At 39.0% G+C, this 21,381-nt stretch overlaps 1 pseudogene; it reads right to left on the bottom strand.

The window, feature by feature from the left end:
• Window positions 1-17,986: 17,986 nt before the first annotated feature.
• Window positions 17,987-19,292, bottom strand: LOC110581028 (annotated as a pseudogene).
• Between the last annotated feature and the right edge of the window lie 2,089 nt (window positions 19,293-21,381).

Here is a 21,381-nt window from a genome sequence, read left to right as displayed (position 1 = left end):
ATTGTGGCACAGGGCAGCTTGATGAGCCTTGCAGGCACAATTTAGAGAGTCTCAATTCTGTATACTGCAGGTGAAATACATTTTATGTTGAAGCAAATGGCTAATTGAGATGTGGTTGATTATTAAAGCAATGGCCTCTTGTTCAGTCTCTGTTGATGATGCAAATGGAAAACACAGCTAAAAATATCACAAATGATCTGAACAAGCGAGTCCAAAAAAAAAGCAATTAGCTCGAACAGCTGGAAGCATATTTTGCCACGATATGTATTTACCAATATTTGAGTAATATTGCTTCACAATTTTTTTTAATTGAGGGTAATAACATCACTCAAATCCTAGAGGAAGAAAATTTCTTTATGCTAGAGATTTTTTCTAAGCATTTCCTCCCTTCTTCTTCCTCCCAACATGTTTTTTTTTTTTTTTTTAAGTAGGCTCCACACCCACTGCCGGGCTTGAACTTTCGACCCTGAGATCAAGACCTGAGATTGAGAGTCAGACACTCCACCAACTGAGCCATCCAGGTGTTCCTCTCCCCACATCTTTAATCACACGCTTAGAAATCTACAGTATGGAGTATCAAATAATTTCAAGGACCTAGGAGAGAAAATAGGGTGGCAATATAGTAAATCATATAAAGTAGAAGCTCTGGGCTTAGATTGCCTAAGTTTGAGTCCCAAATTCAGTAGTATTGTGTGACCTTGGGAAAGTTACTTAACCTCTATGTACCTCATTTGTGAAATGCGATGTAACAGTATATCTTAGTGTTGTTGTAGGAGTAAATGAGATAATACCTGTAAATTCTTGAGAATGCTTTACATGTCATAAGCAGTCAATTATTGCTATTATTCTTTTATACTCTTGAGACCAAATAGCAGTGTTGATCTTTTTTCCAGGCATGTTGCTAAACTTCATTCCCCCCCCCATAGAGCAGAAATCATACCTATCAGTAACATAAAGAACTCTAGTGCAAAGATCCCCCATGTGTGTTTGATTAATGCTTTTAGTATTTGTAATCCCTATGTCCATTCTAGAATACAATCTTTAGCTCTCATTGAAGAAAGGGAGTATTTATGGCCAATATAGGAGTATGTCCTTTTATCAATATCCTGCTTAATTCCTATATTACATGAATTTTTTTCTAGGTTTCATTTTTAAAATTTGCACTTAAAACAATTTCAAACAGGAAAACAAATTTTATTAGGTCAACCTACAAAGATATTTTGACCAAATATCCATGAAGTAATGCCTGTATTATAAAACCTAATACAAAATGTCAGAATGGATTCCTACAATCCCATGTGCACTCTTGATGTGGTTTGAGATGTCATAGGCTTGAGCTGATAAGTATTTTATACGTGAATAGCAGCTGTTTAAGGGCTTCAGAATAATTTGCTTTTCTAATTTGTATGACCCCCTTCCTCCATTTTGTTTATACTACACTTGGTTGGTAACACTGTCTTTCATATATTTCGTGAAAGCAAATTTCAGCCCTGTCTTGATGAATTTGATAAATTCCCAGAGTTCAGAGTAAATATTAGTGTATATGTACGCTTCTGCATATGCATACTGATACTTGTTAAAAAGTGGCAGTCTGTGGCGACGTCTTTGTAGATGAAAACACTAAACTCCTATTATTTTTGAAAAGTATACTGTACAAAAACAAGCCATTAAAGCTAGTATTCCAGAAGGAACCAATTGGATGTCAGGTAGGCTGGTAGAATCTATATTAGTGGATAGACTCAATGAATAAACACTTCAACAGGATAAGGCTATTAGGGAAATGTGATATGAGTTCCCTATGAGAATTTCTTTTCTGAATGAAATTACCAGGTATATTAATAGGTACAGGGGAAGTTTGTATTCCTTATGAAGACTTCCAAAAAGAATTTGAAAATATTTTAGAATGTAGCTATCACAGTAGCCTCTATAGAACTGGAAAAAATATTTTATAATGTAGAGAGAACTGGCTTACTGGTCGAAGATACATAGTAGGGAGAAACAGACGACTTCTTTAGGTAAAGAAAATTAATAGTGTTGTGTGCTAAGATTTGAAGGAAGGGAGCGAAAGGGTGTACATACCAAGAAGCAAAGAAATGTAGTCTGTTTCCAAAAACTGACTCTGGTTGTTGAGCTACGTGTAAGTAGGACGGCAAACTGCCAAGGGAGTTTGCAACTACTCATGCATCATCTGTATTCTTGAGGGCTAGGAAGTGGAGCACTCCAAGGGTATTGCTCTGTGATCATTAGGGAAGCTTAGAATCTGATATCCTTCATGGGAAGGCTCCCTCCATAACCAGTAGCCATTGGAAGTGTGTCATGGTTCCAAACAATAAAATCCACCTTAGCTTAACTGTGCAGGAAAGAAGCTTATTAAAATATATTTGGCCAATCACAGAATCTCCAATAGACTTGAGATGTCTGGCTCAGCCACTAAACCATAGAAACAGTGCCCCCAACAGACCTTCGTGGCCACTCTAGCAAAGGCCCCACTGCTGCCACCGCTTAGTTCTGACGTTGCAGCTGGTCCTGGATGTTGTGACTTCACTGATGATACTGGACTGGACCCCAGAAGTTCTGGGACTTCTGACCCTGGGCAGCCAGATACATCTGCTGCCATGCTTACTGAAAGATGGATTACATCTGCATCTGCTTTCTCACGTTACCAGCTTCCCAGACTGAAGCCCTGTGTGGATGTATCACCTGCTTTTACCCAGCTGCAAGCTAGATTGGAGTTCTGGCTTCTCTGTTGAAGAGATGGGACTCAGAATGTGTGAAAATGTTCAGACGGAAAAGAAGAGTGTAGGGGCGCCTGGGTGGCTCAGTCGGTGAAGCATCTGCCTTCGGCTCCGGTTGTGTTCCCGGGGTCCTGGGATTGAGCCCCACATCGGGCTCCCTGCTTAGCGGGGAGCCTGCTTCTCTCTCTCCCTCTGCCTGCCACTCTCTCTCTCTGTCAAATAAATAAATAAAATTAAAAAAAAAAGTGTACAAAAGTTGCTGGATTGCCACAAACATGACAAATATTCACCGGACCCCCCAAACGTGGTAGAGGAGTGTTAGCACCTTTGTATACCAATTATTTAATGCTGTTTTGTATCGTTAACTGTATTAATAAAATACTGCAATAGGAATATGTGCTCTGTGTTTTAGGTTATATTGAGAGTGCTGAGAGTGGAACAGAAGGTGCTCAAAGCTAGAAAAATTGTCAGACTGTTGACTTGCTCCTTAAATCCCAGTATATTAGAATAACAGCACTTCAGAAACACTTTGAAGGTCATTAAAAGATGAATACGAACACGTATTTTACAGAATTGAAACTGCAACTCTTATTTGGATAAACTTGACAGTTTTCTCCTTTGCTCTTCATTGAACCGTATGCATAATGCTACCATAGCAGTTATAACACTGTATTCCACATAGTTCCCCACCTATCTCTATCATATACTATCTAGGGCTAAGACATGATAAAAAAACAGAATGTTTGCTGAATAAAATAATGGCATCAAGTTGCAAACAGGGACCTCTGGGTGTGCTCATAACTTTTTAGAGGCAGATATAATTATAACCAATGTTCTTCCCAAACACGTCTTTTGGTGTTATAGTTGGTGGGAGACAGTGAATTGGCCATGGGTAGGGGCAAGGCAAAGTGAGGGAACTACACTGTATGACAGGATTTAGGTGAAGGAGAGGTTGGCATATGTAGGCTGGCCAAGAGGAAGACTCAGTGCTTGGTTTTGTTTTGTTTTGATTTGGATGACTGGTGGAATGGTTATTGAAGGCTAGGGTAAAGTTGACATGATTACCTCAGTCTTCTAGACAATTTTATTTATGGCATTTCTAAGAATGTAGTCAAATACTTTATATAAGACATTTTCAGATTTGTAGTAAAAGGGTTTTGATGTGATTCAGAGCATATTACATGTTCCAATATGTAACACACAAAAACATATTGACTACCTGTTATCCTTTTGGGAAATGATTGAAGTGTTTGTTTTAAGTTAATATATTGGGATATTAAGGACTTTCTTTTTATTTATTTTTTTATTAAAGATTTTATTTATTAGAGGGAGAGAGAGAGAATGAGAAGGGGGGAGGAGCAGAGGGAGAGGGAGAAGCAGACTCCCCGTTGAGCAGGGAGCCCGACGCGGGGCTCGATCCCGGGACCCCGGGGTCAGGACCTGAACTGAAGGTACGCACTTAACCAACTGAGCCACCCAGGTGCCCCAAGGACATTCTCTTTAAATAAAAGGAAGCATTCTCCTTCTAACTCAGACTTTGTCACAACCAGTGACATGAATCCTCCAGATTAGAGCATTATAGGATAAATTATTATGGTATTATTAAAAACACTTGATACCAAAATGCACTGTTATAAGGACCCGTGTCTTGCCAGAGATTACACAGATCTCAAACTTAATTGTATTTATATTTAATTTTATGTAGTGGGATATGATTTATCATAGGGTCAATGACTGAAAGTTGCCAAAAGAAAGCTGCTGAGTTTTAAGATCACAGTTGAAGTTCCTGCTCAATATACTACTTCATGAGGTCTTTTATATAAGAATTTTACTGATGCTGAATACCTGTTTAGCTGTAGTTCCAGGAAAAAAGAACTGTGAATAATGTGTTTTCTGTTCATAGAAATCGGAACTTCCTACTCTGTTTTTGCCTTAACTTCCAGAAAATTAAGAGCCAGATGAATCGCCCAGTCCTTGACCAGCTGAGGTGCCTGGAAGCCCTGCAGCTGCCGATCCAACTAGAGCATAAGTCCTGCTTTATTCCTGTATCTCCACTGGCATTGTGTCAGTTTAAATACAATTACTATTATTATTTTTTTTGTGAAAGACCAGATATGTATTCGCTGCAGAAAATATGGAAAATATGGAAAAGCATAAGATGAAAAAATCAATATTTAATCCAAGGATACCTGCTGTTATTACATGATCTTCAGCGTCTTTTTGTATGTGTGTTATTGACTGTATATTTGCTAAATATGCTTATTCACAAATGTTGCCTTAATTAGGATCATACTTATCATATTTATAAATACATTTATTATCAAAATATATCAAAAACATACATTAATATGTCAAAATGTACCTAAAGCATTTTCCCAACTCATAAACTATTTTTCTAAAACATGATTTTTCTTGGCTACATAGTATTCCATTGTAATGAGAAACAAACATTAATTTTAATTTTATTACTATAGGTAGACATTTATATTATTTCCATTATTTGTCTGTTGCAATTAACTTTGAGAGAAACAGCCATGTAAATAATTCTGCATTCATCTTCGAAATGGGATTCTTGGATGCAAGGGTATGGATATTTATATATTTTTAAGGATATATCTCTGTATCACCTATCTCTAAGTCTTTATATCTAAAGTTAAATGTTGGATCACTTTACTTTCCCATCACCTGCTGATGTAAGTAGTGTGTTTCCTCATGCTATTAATAATTAGATTCTCAACAGCACTAGATGGTGAATTACAGTATCTTGTTTAAATTGAAACTTCTTTGACTACTGATGTATTGGCCACATGTATTTTTATTTTTACCATTTCGATGAATTATCCTGTATTCTTTCACATTATTTCAGTTTGCAATCCTAACTTCTGGACTCAAGTTTACAACTGAGTTCCAGTCTTGACTCTGCTAACTAACTGTGGGGACTTGATAGAACACAAACTTTTGGGGTCTCTGTTTTCTCATCTAGATAATATCAAATATATTTTTGTGCTGATCAATCAGTTTGATATATTCAGAAACAAAGAGTTGGTTGGTGTCACTCAATTTTTGTCACTCCTTGCCAATATCTTCCAGTCTAGAGGGAGATAGCTACTTTAGGCACCTGTTCATTGGCGTTTCTTGCTGTGTGCGGCAGCATCAGCCCTTTGGCTGATAGAGGAATTCCATCAGCAGAGTATGTGATCGTTCTAGCAGACACCAGCATTATGCTTCATTGGGTTATGTCAATCTCTAGTTTACGGTTTAGTGTTTACTACTCTATCATTGACAAGCTCTACTGGGTGTTTAGTCTTACAGTAAACATGACTCAAGTGGAGAAACCTTGTAGCCATTTACTAATGAAAAATTGAATAAGTGATTTCAGGTGATTTATAAAATAGCCTGCCTATCTCAGAGGGTGTCTTGAAAAACAAATGAAATAATACATGAGAAAATATTTTATTATAAAGTGTGAGACAAATATAGGTTGTTCCTGGTCTGATCTTATCACTGTAGTTGATCTGTGGTGGCTTTCAACATTGAGTAAGTATGAGGAGTGGCATGTCTTACATGAAGTGATATCCTCCAGGTTGTCTTTTGTCATTAACTTGGTGTAAACTCATGATTGGTTTCTTGCATTCTTGTGGATGTGGTTTCAGAGCTCTGTCATTAGGACTTTGGCAAGTTTGGTAGAGACTCGCAAACTGATCTAAAGACATTCTCAGGCAACTGCATTCTTACATCCTGGTACCAGTGATGAAAAACGTGTGAAGATAGGTCATCAACACTAACTTCGATCCTGAAATAATTTTAATCCAAAATACAGACTGTGAGTAACTGTAGTGTAGCTTACGCTCATTCATATTCATACACGGAGGAAACAACACGATTAATATCATCTTTCAACAAAAGAACAGTGAGTATATTGTTTCTTTTTCCATACAGATTTTATGTCTGTGACTAAATTCATTTAAAATATACCAGTTACTTGATTTAATATTTTAATAATTGGTCTTCTCCAAACAACCTCACAACATGGCATCATGAGAAAATAAAAACACCTTTAATGCCAAAAATCAGTGAATTGTTGAGATAATCTTTACCATACAGGTAAGGCAGAAAATTAAGAGGACTGCTAAGGATGCTAGTTCATCTCCTGGCTTCTTGGTAATACTGAATCTCATTTATTTAGAATGATTGTTTTCTTCTGATTAAATGCTTTGTGCATAGTAAGTTTGGTGTACCTTTTTGAATAAAAAGTATTCCAGTCACCTCATACAACTCCTTAGATGATTTCAGGATTGTGCTAAGCAGTTATCCAACATCAGGCAATGGAGTAAGTTTTCCCGGGATCTTATACCATTATTGGTAAAAATAATTGGAATGTTTCGTTTTTATGTGTAACATTCTCTGAGCAGCTCCATTGCTGTAAGGAGTTGCCTTAAAAGAGAATATGTTCTGAAGGAGAATTTGGTGGGATTAAGATGAGTAAGAGTGAATTTGGTGGCCCTGATGTTATCACAGCACTTCATAAAGGAGAGAGTCGGTAGGTGCTTCATTCTGGCTTTCATCTGCCCACTGATACTAGTGTGGAAGCATGAAGTGATGGTTATATCTGATAGATGACTCTTCAACGTAACTGTTGTTTTCTTTTGTCTTTATTTGAACCTGTTAATAGAGCAAACCCCCACCCCTTTAGTTTGTTGCTGTCAAATTGATGAAACTTTTGACAATCGACACTCTGTCCTACTGTATAAACATTCCAGATATTCTAGCTTTCTTAAAAGCCTTTAAAGAAAGACACTATCTACTTACTTTCGAACTTAAGTTTATAGCTTTTTGATGTGGTGAATATTGTAGGATATGATTAAAATTAAGTACTTAATGTAATTCAGGAGTAATACTTCATTCATATGTTTTGTGTATTTTGGACTTCAGGACAAATAATTTTTCTCTTTTGGGCTCTATACATCACATTATAGAAAGTTCAGAGTTTTCATGAAGCAGGATGTAGATTCTAGTTTTAACAGTTACCTCTGGAGTAACTTTTACTCTATCAAGTCAGAAAGACACGATTAGAAAATTTAAGCCAGCAGATGGCACTCTTACCTTTGTGTGTATATGAAGAGCTGTTTGGGCTCAGAGATTTCACACAGCTAGATCTCAGAGACTGTTGAGGATTGCATTTCCCTGTTTTTATTTGAACACAGTTTTATAACAAAGCAATAAAGTTATTTTTACTGTTATAGAGAAAAGTGGATGAATGGACAAAATCATTTCTATAGATAGTCTGTTCAATTATTAGCACGTGAAATAAGATCCATATGGATGAAAAATGTACTTCCTGCAAATGCAAGTTCTATATTGTATCAGTGTCTTTTCTTCCTTTATTTATAACTCACAATCTTAATCTCATAAATCCAGCTGTGTGGACAATAGAATGAGAACAATGTCTCTCTCTTCCTTTGTTTTTGGGATTTCATAATATCCTAGAATCAAAAAGTTTTAATGCTTCAAGGAATCTTAGGGATCATCTCATTGAATACACAAACTTTTAGATGAAGAAAGCCATGGCCCACAGAGGTTAAATAATTTGTTCCCTCTCTCGCTGTGTCTCTCTCTAATAAATAAATAAAATCTTTAAAAAAAAAAAAAAAAGTTAAGGCCCTGAACCAGGGAAGTAAGCTTAACTTCAGTTAGTTCATTTGCATTGGAGATATTTGTGGAACCAGGGAGCATTCATAGAAAAGGAGTACAGGATTAATAGGGTAGGGCTTCCAGTTGGCCTGAGGCAAGGGGGGACTGTAAAAAGCCCTTCCTGCCACAGTAAGGGAACTTCAAAATTTTCACTATGGCAGTGAGATGCAAAAAGCGGCTCACTTCTCTATTCTGAATCAAATCAAATATGGATGGCTCCATTCACCTCCCTAGCAGGACAACCAAACTCAAGTTTTTTTTTTTTTTTTTTTTTTCAGGAGACCTTCTCCTCCTCGCCCCCCTCACTCAGAACAGCACAAGAGCCGAGGGGGTTGAAATCAACCGGAAAAATTGGACAAGGGGCCTCTCTTCTCTGTCCTGGTTGATAGTTGCTGAGGTGTTTGCTGTTGAAGCTTGTGTGACCCATTTGAGAGTGGCTCCCCATTACTGTTCACTTGCGCCATGGGACGTGAACTTGGGCCCCTGAGCTGTGCGAAGTGCCGCATGCAGACCATCACACGGAGGCGCTGCTTTTTCTCAGGTGCGTTGAGAAGCCAGCGTGCAGGTGTCTTCTCCTCCCAGCCTCCTACCTGCACTCAACACCATCACCCCCAGCTTCCAGTCCGGGGGCACTCAGATCTCTTCAGGATCTTTTGGCGCAAAATCCTCCAAGCCCTCCACCTCTGAGACCATACAGCTTAATCTTCCCCAATGGGTCTGAACTGAAGCTGGTTACTCTCCTTCTCAGGGCATTGAGAATACAAAGGCAGATCTGGGAGAGGAGCAAAACATTTTTATTTTTTTGGCCAATAAAGGGTTCAGCAAGGAGAAGACAGATTTTAATTTCTCAGTAATACAGCGTATTTCATAAGGCAACACTTAATTCTAGCCAAACATTTTTAGGATTGGTGACAATATCTGAGGAGGCGAAAGAGAAAATTCAAATTCACAGAGGCTATGGCTTCTAGTTTATACTAACCAGGTCCTCAAGCACCTGCTGGGTAAAAAATAGGTTGAGTGGAGCAACTGAATTAAGACTGGAATGTATGGGGGGAATAAATATTAGGTTCCCCCCCCCCCAGAGGAATGGACCTCTTCTAGTCTGCAGCTGAAAAGGATTACTGCTGCTTAATGGTTCTATTGCCCAGCTTGATTTCTTATCTTCTCAGAAACTCTGAGCTTCCTATAAAATGGAATTCACACTTAATGCCTACTTAACTCCTCAGGGATCCTTGAGAATTCCCAGGGTTAATTTATGCTAAGTGCTTTCTCCCCACTAGTCAATAATAATACTAATAAGGCCTATTAAGATGTCATGTGGACCACTGAGTACCCCCCACCCTCTTTTTAAAGTTGTTCTTGATAAATCTCCTAGACCAGGATCTGAGATAAAATGTCAACTACTAGAAAACTTCTCAGTGAGGCAGAGGGAAAAAAAAAACCAAACCATTTTGGGTACCCACGTGCCTTCCCAAATATTGGTATAACAGCTGAACCTTGGCGATGTGCTTCATCTTCTCCGTCAGTCTTGGTGGCTGTGTTTGGGTGTATTGGAGTCTGTTGGAGTGGGTTCATCTGAGCTTCTGAGAGCCAACTGTGTGCATTGCTTTCCAACACCGTGGTGGGGGCATCATGATGTAACTTGAAGTCAGCCACTGTGGGAGTATTTAGAAGGAGAGGTGAAGACTACAAATGATAGCTGATTGAGAACATTTATCAACACATTGCTGCCTAAAACCCACATTTGAGCCCTTTTATAAAATAATTTATTAAAAAAAATGCCTGGTCAGACAGGGTTTTTCACTTCAACCTTATGTGAAAAGAGTATCTCCAGAGAGATTGTGGGTGATTCATAATGGAGGACTATTCATCGCCTCCTCTTCAGCATACACTGATTATAATTTAAAATGCCATCACTGTATTTACTTAATAAAAGTTAATTGTGTGCCAATGACAACATATCTTTAGAGTGTACCACAATTTCACTCTCTAAAAAGAAAAACAGAAGAAAGCAAACAAGAAAATCTTTTGAATCCATGTTTTAAAAAGGTGTATGGAGAGAAAATAAGGAAGGTCATTTGAATTTTATTGCAGGTAACCTCTGTTTTTATGAAGAGCTATTTGTACCTTAATGCTTATCATCCCCACCCCCAGCTTTTCTCCCCCTCAGCTCTGTCGAGGTATATCCCATTAAACCTAAATTACTTTGACAGTTACCACAGATTTTAAAGAATCTTGTGCTAAGCCTCAGGGGACCCAAGGTAGATTAAATAGAATGATGAATTAGTGGCTGCAAAGTATCTTGCTTTTGAAAAAAAATTCCCTTCTTCTGAATACCACCACCTCCACAAACAAAAACAATCCTGTGCTTGACTCAGTGCTATATCATCATCACGTGTGTCTTTATTTTCATTAGAACCATGGTGAAGGACAAAGAAATGATTTTCTGTATATTGCTATCATATTTCATAGCAGGTTTTAGTTGAGAATTCTGTTAAGTCTCCAAGAAGCTCAGGTATCCGAGATTATTGTTTGGAAAACAAACAAAAGTCTTCCATGGGAAGTTAAGTAAAATGGTAGAAGGCCTTTCCTGAGATGTGGAACCCTGTATCATTGCCGATGCGGTTGTCCTTGTATTTGCTGATGTTCACACTTCAGGGACTCTCAGCTACAGAGCCAAGCAATGTCCCTAAAACCCTGAAGTCATCCATATAGTTTTCTGACTTTAGAAATATCTTATGTTGGCTTTATTAAAATATCTCAGGATCCAATGTGAACCACAGATACACTGGAGCCCTGAGCCTCCAGCCAGAGCCCTGGGGAGCTCTACAGATGTGTACCTCTACACATGTGGCTGGCTCCCCTCCTCTGTCCCTCCAGGGACAGAGTCTGATTAGAGTACCAGAAACTTACCATGTAGCTTATACTTTATAGTCTTCTTATGTCTTCTCTCCCTAAAATCGTTATCAAGAAGTTATCCTTCATTTTTTGTATCTTATTAGGAGTGAAATTGTGGATGTTTGATGGTTAGAGTCACATTGGTGCCTGGGTTTTCCTGTGAGCCTGAGTATGTCAGATCTTAAAGTTCATGGATTGAGGCACACGTGATCCTTAAGCTAGTATAATTCTCTAATCTTATTAACCGAACAAAATATAAGAGATATGCTCAGAAGTTCTGACACATTATAAGAATAATGCTCTGAATTTCTGACATCTGGTCTTTTAAGATATTTAGGTTCGATCTATGTATTTTCATGCATTGGAATTTATTTATGAAGGCAGTTATTTAACAGACATTTATTGAGACCAAAAATACATATATGAAATGAATCAAGACAAATCTGAAACAACAAAGAAACTATGAATAATAATACCTAATATTTCCTGCCCATTTTTCCTGTGCCAGGAACTGTGACAAGGGATTTTTAAGAAATTATTCATGGAGAAAACCTAGGATCACACAGCTTGTAGGTTTTTGAGCCAGGATATGAGCACAACTGGTTTGAGTATATGGGCTTAACCCTCTGCAATACATCTATCACATTGTACAAAATAGTACAAATGGGCACCAAGGGGATAGCTGCAGAGTGATTGGAGAAGGGAAGACTTCTTGAAAGACCTAAATTTGGAGCCAGTTTTTGACATATGTTCCTGTGGCTTAATGCCGTTGGATATAATAACAACTTTAAAGTACATAGATTTACAAATTTGAAGATCATTTAAAATTTTGGGAGGAGCAAATGGTACATGTGTTAGCTTAAATTTGCAGGCACAAATAATTTCTCACTGTTTCCCATTCCTTCATTTCTCCAATCCATCATAACACCACTGCTAGCATTTTCATGCACTGTTACTTAGCTCAAATACCTTCCCACCATCACTGTCCCAAGCTTTGGTTCACAAATTCATATTCATCACTTCTTTTGCTGTTGGTCAACAGAATACTTTCATGATCTTAGCCCTTATCATGGTGTCTGGCTTATCATAGGTTCTTAGAGATACTGGTTGAATGAATTCTAATGAAAGATTATCTCATTTTTTGTCTTAAATTCTTTGTTTTCAAAGCTGTATTATTTTTATTAATCTAACTTTCTCATTGCAAATTCACTCTACTCCTCCCCTTGTAAAGAGGAAAGAGACGTAACACTGAGCTCTTAATGAGAATGAGAAGGGTAGGAGGCATTACTGACAGCCCTCCCAAAACTTATGTGAAATGCAATTCTGAGACAGGAGACCCACCCTTGTGAAAGCTAAAAAGTTCAATTCAGACAGAAAGGCTTCCTGATGCTCATTTGTGTTTAAGTGGTGTATGTTAGAAGGTTGTTCTATCAGTGGCTGCCAGATAGAATCTGTTGATGATTTGACTCTGAAACTGTTCAGTGGAGTGCCTGCCTGTACAAGTGGTCAGGAGTAAGCTAACTGCTTCTTTAGACATTTTTTTTTGGACTACACTCATGCCTTTCCCAAAGGGACATTGTCACATACTGTTTGCACAAGGACTTCCTATTTGTAACTTTGCCAGGACCGTGTCCTGTGTGATTCTGCTCGCATACCCAAGACTCCCCGAGTTGCCAATATTCAAACATCGTTAATGACCTTACTAAGGCCATTTGATAAAACATTTACATCATTGCTTGTCTTATATCTTATTCTTGACACATACTGGAATGTCTGTACTACATTTCCCCACATCCTTCATTTACCACATATTTGTTTGATGGGGTGGTTTTGAGTTGTTAGTGTTCTGGTACTTTTAATTCCTTTTTGGCTAGAACCTAAGTGTTTGGTTTGCCAGGTCATGAGCCTTGCACCTTGGCAAGAAAAACACTGCAAAGGCACAATAATAAGGAGTATTGCTTATTAAGAGGACTCAAGTAGTTCATCTGCCTGCCTCACTGTTACTTTGGGAAGAATTCCTTTACTTCTCTGTGATTCTATAAAATGAAGAGCCAGTTTGACCCCAAAGGGTATCTGCAACTTTTGTCCTGTCTTGTACCATTTCTAGGTAATTGTATTTCTCTTCTATGAGTTGTGAGTTGCCTATTCGCTGGAATCTCTTTTTTAAAAAAATTTTATTTTATTATGTTAATCACCATACATTACATCATTAGTTTTTGATGTAGTGTTCCATGATTCATTGTTTGTGCATAACACCCAGTGCTTCATTCAATACATGCCCTCTTTAATACCTATCACCCGGCTAACTCATCTCCCCACCCCCTCCCCTGTAGAGCCCTCAAGTTTGTTTCTCAGAGTCCATAGTCTCTCATGGTTCGTCTCCCCCTCCGATTCCCCCCCTTCATTTCTCCCTTCCTACTATCTTCTTTTTTTTTTTTTTTAACATATAATGTATTACTTGTTTCAGAGGTACGGGTCTGTGATTCATGTCTTACACAATTCACAGCGCTCACCATAGCACATACCCTCCCCAGTGTCTATCAGCCAGCCACCCCATTCCTCCCACCCCCCACCACTCCAGCAACCTTCAGTTTGTTTCCTGAGATTAAGAATTCCTCATACCATGGAATCACTTACTTTCTTAATAGAAGTAGCTTCTGCCTCAGATCATTGTCACCTCATGGTCCCTTGATACTTTAAAAAAAAAAAATCTGTTTAGATTCCCAAATGGCAACTTTTTCTTGACCTCTGGACTATATGGCCCTTAACTTTGAAATTATTGAACCTCTTGTTTTATCTTGGTGTAGTTCATTTCTGTCTGGTCTATCTTAGAAATTCCTATGAGAATATTGGTCTGAGTCTAGTAAAGGGGATTTTGTCCTTGGTGCGTCACTCAGCGGTTAGGCTCTTCTTTTTGTTCTGTTTGCTGTGATCTTTATGATGTGACCAGCAAAAACAACATGAATTCACTTTTTTTTTTACTGTTGAATGTTTAATATGAACATATACACTTAGGACATTTGAGGATATCTATACTTGCAGCTGTATCCACTACAGTATGCACTTCTTGGTTATCTTCTAAAAGTCCCCATCCTCAGCTTTATGGCTGCATCCTAATTACTCTAAAGTTGTGTTTCTCATCCTTGGCTACATTTCTGAATCATCTGAGGTGCTCCTAAAAAAAAAAAAAATGTTCCAGTCCCATCCCAGATATACTGAATTGGAGTCTCTGAAGTGTGGGAACTGGGAGTTTTAAAAATTACTTTCTAGCTGATTCTAAAGTACAGTTGTGCTAGAGAACCATAGTTTCAGCCAATCAGTGTTTTAGGACAGTTTCCCTGGTGGCTATTATTGGTGAACTTCTTATGGTAAGGAAGCATATTCGAACTCAGAGTCCAAGTGAACGAGGAAATGTGTGGCCCCAGTTGCTACTGGCTGTCATCTCATGACCAGCCTTAGGATGAAGGTGATGCTTTGCACAGTAAAGCAGAGAAAGTGGTCTCTGGTGACATCTTTGGGTGATTGAATCAATTAACTCTGAAACTTGCCCTACCTTTGGACTCTTGTTACATGAGAAAAAAACTTCTAAGTCAAAGAAATTGGGATCAGAGAGATTAAATGGTTCATGGAAGAAATGAAAAGCCAGGTCTAACAGTTCAGTTTTCTTCCTGCACGCTCTATGAAGTTACCTCTCAAGAAATTGGTGAGTTTAGAAGAGGTGAGAAAACAGTACCTGCTCCCAGGAAAGTCATAATATCTTTGAGGAAGATAAACCACAGTTGTTAGGAATCGTGCCAAATGATCTTGTAACAAACTCTGGCAGCATGTTTGAGTTTACAAAGAGTATTGACATCTATTACCTCTTTTTATCCTCTCAAGAAACTCTTAGGTAAGGATATTATTAATACCTACTTTACAGCTGAGGAGATTGAGGCTCAGAGAAGATTTACTATTTGCCCAAGATGATCTAGTCGGTAACTGAGCTAGGAACTGAACCCAGGTATTGAGATTCAAAATCCAGTGCCCTTTTGGCTATGCCTCTTGCTGTGAATGCTCTCTGTGTTTTGGAATTCCATTATCACAAGGATGCAGGAGAAAGTGATGCTGTACTATCCCCAGGTGTAATAGAGACTTGGCATACACATGAATTTATTCTACATGGGGAGTTGTGTATTTCTGTTGTTAAATATGGAAGGTGGATGAAGTTCATAGAAATTGTTGAGTTCAAGGGAGGGAAGTGTTATCTTGGGAGATTAGAGAGTAGGGTTTCTGTGGAGGATTTAATTTGGTTGAATGGCTCAAGATTGCCTATCAATGGGAGTTGGTACGCCTATTTTATTTCTTTATTTGTTTTATTGTCTCATCTTGTGCACTTTTGCTCATTCTTTTCTGGATACAATAGCCACATTCTTGATAAACACAGAATATGTGGAAGTTCCTGCCATCTGTGTTCTAGATAGAGCTTTCTTCTCTTTTCCCCCAGTCCCACCAAATTCATGGTAAACCAGTTGCCTCTGTCTCTAAACTAAGCTGCTTCTGCAACTAGTTTTTCCCCTAACTTCCCACAGGATAAAAAGAACAGCCTAGCAATCTTCCCTTTGTATTGCTCATAATTCTGGGAAGATAGTAAACCAATTATATAGTGCAGCTGTACAAACATTCCAATTATAATCTATGAAGTTCAGATTGTGAACACATTTTCATTGTCTTCTCTCCCCATATGGAATCTCATTGTTTCTTTTAATTATATTTTAAAAATGTGTTTATGTAAGATAGAATGTTCTTTAGCTAAAGTAAATTTAAGCTACATTGAAATGTTGAATTTTTTGAGGGAAAAACGTTTTTGGGAGAAAACTTATTTAGAATGAATAATAGTATTTGGGAATGGAAACGATTGAATTTTTGAGTCTAGTTTAGACTATGTCAGCATAAAATTCCCCTTTCATGTTTCTCAGCAGTTACTTAACTGGGACCACCTCTTGGGATAGGTACCTAGCTTAGAAACCCAAGTCACTCTGTTAAAGGTATAATCATTGCACTGAATATTTGTGAGCACTTACTATAAAGCAGAGCCTACTTCAAGCGCTTTATGTGAATTAGGCTATTTAATTTTCAAAATGGCCTGATGATGTGCTTATAGTTACTATCCCCATTTTGCAGACAAGGAAACAAAGGTATAGAGAGGTGAGTAAACTGCTCTTTGTCATCTACCAAGCCAGTGTTTAAGCCCAGGCATCTTTAATCAGATCAACACTTTCAATCAAAATGCTTAAATAGCTTCCGTCAAAAGGAAGTAACCTATTTAATTGGTTTTCCTTTAAGTGACCTCTTTCTTTCTGCAGCCACTAACTGGTTGACCAGTTAACTAGTCAACCAGTCTTAAAGTGACAGTGACACAGTTTTCTGTATCTCATTACCAAAAGGCAACTGGGAGAAATAATTTCCTGGAAGCAATTAGAGAAAGAGAAATAAGTTTTGCAGCTCTATTTTAAACATGTGGGCAAAATTACCTGTTAAATTTTATTTCTTTCACTTCTTGATTCTTGAGACGGTTTCACTTTGCCTGTAATAAAAAATATAACCATCTGTTGAATATTCCATATTCTGTATTTTTGACTTTACTGCATCCTCCTAGAAAATACTTCATTGAGTCTCAAGGACAAATTCATTCATTCTTTTTTTTCCCTTCAGTCCATACTTGTAATTCTCTAGGAAGTGACATATTTTCAAATGAATTGTTTCAATTGGTTGCCCATTGTTCACATGCTCTGCTGTGTTAGGAATGTAGCTTTGCTCCTCCTTAGAAGACAAGTAGTGGATTAGTGCTGGCTAATGATGAAAGGAATACACTTCCTCTAGTTCTCGATGTTTCTTTCTGTAAATCTGACTTTTCCCATAGCATATTTTAGATACTTTAAGGATGGGGTGCAGAAGAAAAATGACTTTTCAAAGCTCATGTGTTTAGAGAGCCAGACCTGGAGTCACTATCTTAGCCTACACTACTTTCAGCTAAATTTCACCTCCTCTCTCATCTTGATTGCTCTTTAATCTTTTTAGATTCTAGTCAAGCACACTTTTTGAAGGGCTTGTCATTTCTCTTTGTTTTGGAAATGTACCAAATACAAGACCTGCCATGTTCTGAGGACCTGAGGAACTCCTGCTCTGGCTTCTGTCTAGTTCTGGTGATCAGGATAACCAGGGATGATAAAGCTTTAAACAGCTGAGTCACACCAGTAACACAGAAAAGAGAAAGCTTGACAAATGGAGATGCTAATTAGCTAATTTGTCCACCTTGACTTTTGTTAAGTACTGCTCCATTGAACTGTTATTCTTCCATTTCTTGGAAGAATGCTGCAAGAAACATCCTTATGAAATCTGCTACTACATTTGCATGTTATTAAGGGGGATGTTATTAAGGAAGTTGCCTATAACATGGCTCACTGCCCCATTAGGTAAGTCCCATGTGAGAATTCCCATTTAGTTCTAAGTGCAAAGAAAAGTTCTGCTTTCTCTGATAAACCATTGCATCTTTAGTTCTCCCTTTTTTTTTTTTTCGCTTGAGACACTGATTGTATTTGTGGGGGGTTAGGGAAACAGTGGAATGAGAAATACAAAACTAGGGAGAGAGCAGACGTCACAGATGCCAGGACCCCCTAGAACTCCTAGCTCTCATCCTCGCTGTCCATAGACTCTGTTCCCACTTCTTCATAATCCTTCTCCAGGGCAGCCAGGTCCTCTCTGGCCTCTGAGAACTCTCCTTCCTCCATGCCTTCGCCCACGTACCAGTGCACAAAGGCCCGTTTGGCATACATCAGGTCAAACTTGTGGTCAAGGTGGGCCCAGGCCTCGGCAATGGCTGTGGTATTGCTTAGCATGCAGACTGCCCGCTGCACCTTGGCCAGGTCGCCCCCAGGCTCCACTGTGGGGGGCTGGTAGTTAATGACAACCTTGAAACCTGTGGGACACCAGTCCACAAACTGGATGGTACGCTTGGTCTTGATAGTGGCAATGGCGGCATTCACATCCTTGGGCACCACTTCTCTGTGGTAGAGCATGCAGCAGGCCATGTATTTGCCGTGATGGGGGTCACACTTGACCATCTGGTTGGAGGGCTCAAAGCAGGCGTTGGTGATCTCTGCCACTGACAGCTGCTCATGGTAGGCCTTCTCAGCTGAGATGATGGGGGAGTAGGTCACCAGGGGGAAGTGGATGCGGGGGTAGGGCACCAGGTTCATCTGGAACTCTGTGAGGTCCACGTTGAGGGCCCCATCGAAGTGTAGGGAGGCCGTGATGGAGGACACAATCTGGCTGATGAGCCAGTTGAGGTTGGTCTAGGTGGGGCGCTCGATGACCGGGTTGTGGCGGCAGATGTCATAGATGGTGTCGTCCACCATGAAGGCACAGTCCGAGTGCTCCAGGGTGGTGTGGGTGGTCAGGATGGAGTTGTAGGGTTCCACAACCGCTGTGGATACTTGGGGGGGTGGGGTAGATGGCAAATTCCAACTTGGACTTGGTGCCATAGTCAACAGAAAGCTGCTCCATCAACAGGGAGGTGAAGCCTGAGCCAGTGCCACCCCCAAAGCTATGGAAGATCAGGAAACCCTGAAGCCCGGTGCACCGGTCTGTCAGTTTTCGGATTTGGTCCAGCACAAGATTGATGATCTTCCCCACAGTGTAGTGGCCTTGGGCATAGTTGTTGGCAGCATCTTCCTTGCCAGATACCAGCTGCTCAGGGTGGAAGAGCTGCCTATAAATGCCAGTTCTTACCCCATCTATGACAGCAGGCTCCAGGTCCACAAAGACAGCCCAGGGCACATGCTTGCCAGCCCTGGTCTCACTGAAGAATGTGTTGAAGGAGTCATCGCTGTCACCCAGCACCTTATCACTGGGCATGGTGCCATTGGGCTGGATGTTGTGCTCCAAGCAGTAGAGCTTCCAGCAGGCATTGCCCATCTGCACGCTCACCTGGCCCACATGGATGGAGATACACTCATGCCTGGTTGTTCCGACAGGTGACGTTTGCCGAGGGTAGTTGACTGCAGACGTGTTACGAATCTCTAGCAACACCACGAATCCCCTTTAGTTCTCCCTTTTTAACAACAAAAATCAATCATAATTTTCTTATCTCTTTGGCTAACTTAGAAAAATGAATTTATATAAACACTTAAGATCTCAATACTCTCTTTACTCCCTCCCTACACATCTTAAATTTTCCCAGGAATGATTTATTATTATTATAGTTTACTATTTTATTAGATGTGTTTTTGTGTGTTACTTGAAATTCTTTGCAAAATCTAGTTGATGTATAAAATATCTATTAAAAAGTTATAAATTGTGAGAATAACAACTGGGTGAGGAATGGGTTTTGTCCTTTATCTGGGAGACCAGATTTTTTCTTATAAAAGAAATTCTTTTTATTCTTTCTATTAGCGACAAAAAATATTTCCTCTACCCTCTCAGGTTGCTGAGTGGAGGCCTGCTAATTAAACTGATGAAAGACAGATTAGCAAGAGAAAAGCCAGATTTTTATTTGTGAATGTATATTGGTGTTTACAGAAAATGTGACTCAGGAGGCACTTAGAATTTGGGGCTTATATCCATCTTAATGAAGAAGGGTACTCATGGGAAAACAACTGACTTTTAGGAAAGATAAATGGACCCATAGAATAGATGGGAGATATGATAGTTTTGTGAGAATGTTTGTTTAGGCAATTCCTTATCCTGGTGCCAACTTCTTTTCTCTGGTGATAGGAGTCATTCTTCCCTGGTTACGAAAGTCCTGGGGAGGGATTAATTCTTTTGGAAGGCTCTGCTTTTAGGCAGGTAAAGGGAGTTCAGAAAAAAACAAAAACAAAGAACTCTTCACAGTGGTATGTTCTGGATCTATGTACTTTGAAAGATCACTGCCCTCAGGAGGGGAAGTTAATCTGGTTAAACCATTTGACATTGCAAAGTTCTTTCAAAAACCAGGACTTTTATTTAGCACTTCTCACATAAGGGTAGAACAGCTATTTTATTGAAAGAAGCACATATTGAAAGAAGTCGTTTCTTTCTGTGCTTTTATTTTGCCCTGTTATTTGTTTTGTTTTTAGTCTAACTAGGCTCACAGGTTCCTAATTACTTTATTCATGCCAGAATTAGAGAGTTAAGTACTGGATTAGGCAAAAGTTAAATATGTAGGATTTGCTCAACCAGAAGTAGATATTATCTTATAAAATTATGTTGTAGTAGCAAGTCCAAGGTACATTCCCAGTCTGTCTACTCGTTTTTGTCTCAACTGTTTACCCTATTTGTTTCTTTAACTAAATCAACTCCCATTTATACTGTAATAATTTACTAAATTATCACTTTGTTACTTTTCTTGCATCCCTGCAACCAATCCATTTGTCCTACAATGTGGACAATGTGATCTTTTAAAGGTAAGAGAGATTATTGAAAGTTGGAAACCTTTCATGGTTATCTACTGTCCTTAGAATAAAACCCTAACTTCTCAGCATGGCCCACAAAGCCCAGAATGACTTTGGTCCTGCAACTCATCTTGGGGCTCATTTCATATCATCTCCCCTTGCTCATTGCTTTCTGGACACAGTGGCTGTCCTTCTCTTCTTCCAGTTCTTGCCTAGGGCCTTTGTGCAAAGTGTTTCCCTTGCTTGGGCTATCTTTGTCCAGATTTTCTCATGATTGGTTCTCATCATTTGAGTATCACTTTTCCAGGGAAACTCTCTCTGACCTGTAGTCACCCTCTTACCCTATCCACTTTCTCTCACATCGCCTTGTTTTATTTTCTTCTGATCACCATTCCTATTGGAAATTGTTTACTTGTTTATTGTCCATCTCCTCCACAGAATGTAAATGTAAACTCAGTAAGACTAAGACGCTGTCTACTTTATTCTTTACTGTGATTTTATTACCTTCCTTAATATGTACTTATGGGTGATTGATTGAGTGAATCATGTCAAATAGAAAACAAAAATGATTGTACCACCTTCTAAAATAGAGTGATGTTTCCCATTCAGACAGTAAATTAATGGGACAGATGTGGAAATTGAATTTTGAA

The sequence above is a fragment of the Neomonachus schauinslandi genome, chromosome 5 (genome assembly GCF_002201575.2).
Source record: "Neomonachus schauinslandi chromosome 5, ASM220157v2, whole genome shotgun sequence".
Classification (NCBI taxonomy): Eukaryota; Metazoa; Chordata; class Mammalia; order Carnivora; family Phocidae; genus Neomonachus; species Neomonachus schauinslandi.
Note: the sequence above shows the minus strand (reverse complement) of the source record. Positions and strands in the feature narration are given on the sequence as shown.